The sequence below is a fragment of the Hemiscyllium ocellatum genome, chromosome 3 (genome assembly GCF_020745735.1).
Source record: "Hemiscyllium ocellatum isolate sHemOce1 chromosome 3, sHemOce1.pat.X.cur, whole genome shotgun sequence".
NCBI classification, from domain to species: Eukaryota; Metazoa; Chordata; class Chondrichthyes; order Orectolobiformes; family Hemiscylliidae; genus Hemiscyllium; species Hemiscyllium ocellatum.
Genome location: NC_083403.1, coordinates 759,684 through 760,173, shown reverse-complemented (window position 1 = coordinate 760,173; position 490 = coordinate 759,684). Strand labels below are relative to the sequence as shown.

The 490-nt window shown below is 47.8% G+C and overlaps 1 non-coding gene across 1 annotated transcript; it reads left to right on the top strand.

Moving 5' to 3' along the window:
• Positions 1 to 299: 299 nt before the first annotated feature.
• On the top strand, positions 300 to 490 carry LOC132809097 (U2 spliceosomal RNA). Its single transcript, XR_009642190.1, has one exon. It is a non-coding gene; the product is annotated as a U2 spliceosomal RNA (small nuclear RNA).

The window sequence follows — 490 nt, the reverse complement described above, 5'->3', positions numbered from 1 at the left end:
TCATTCAATGCGTGCAGTTCTGCAGTTGGTTACCACCTCCTCAAGTCACGTCAGCTTAGCCCTGACCCACCTGATTGGTGAGATACTGACAATCTCTACATGACCATGAGGCAGTGCTTCACTGACAGGGGAAAAAAAGCAACTGCTGTAAACGGATCTGCTGCTCTAGTTAGAAATCCTGGGAGGACTACGGCGACAGGGAAACTGTCAGCAGTGATCTACAAGTCTTTGAACAGAATCAAGCTGACTGAAAACATGGAGGACAAATGGGACTTGAGGCAGTCCGCGGTATTGTAGTTATCGCTTCTCGGCCTTTTGGCTAAGATCAAGTGTAGTATCTGTTCTTATCAGTTTAATATCTGATACGTCCCTTATCTGGGGACCATATATTAAATTGATTTTTGGAGCAGGGAGATGGAATAGGGGCTTGCTCCGTCCACTCCACGCATCGACCTGGTATTGCAGTACCTCCAGGAACGGTGCACCCCTC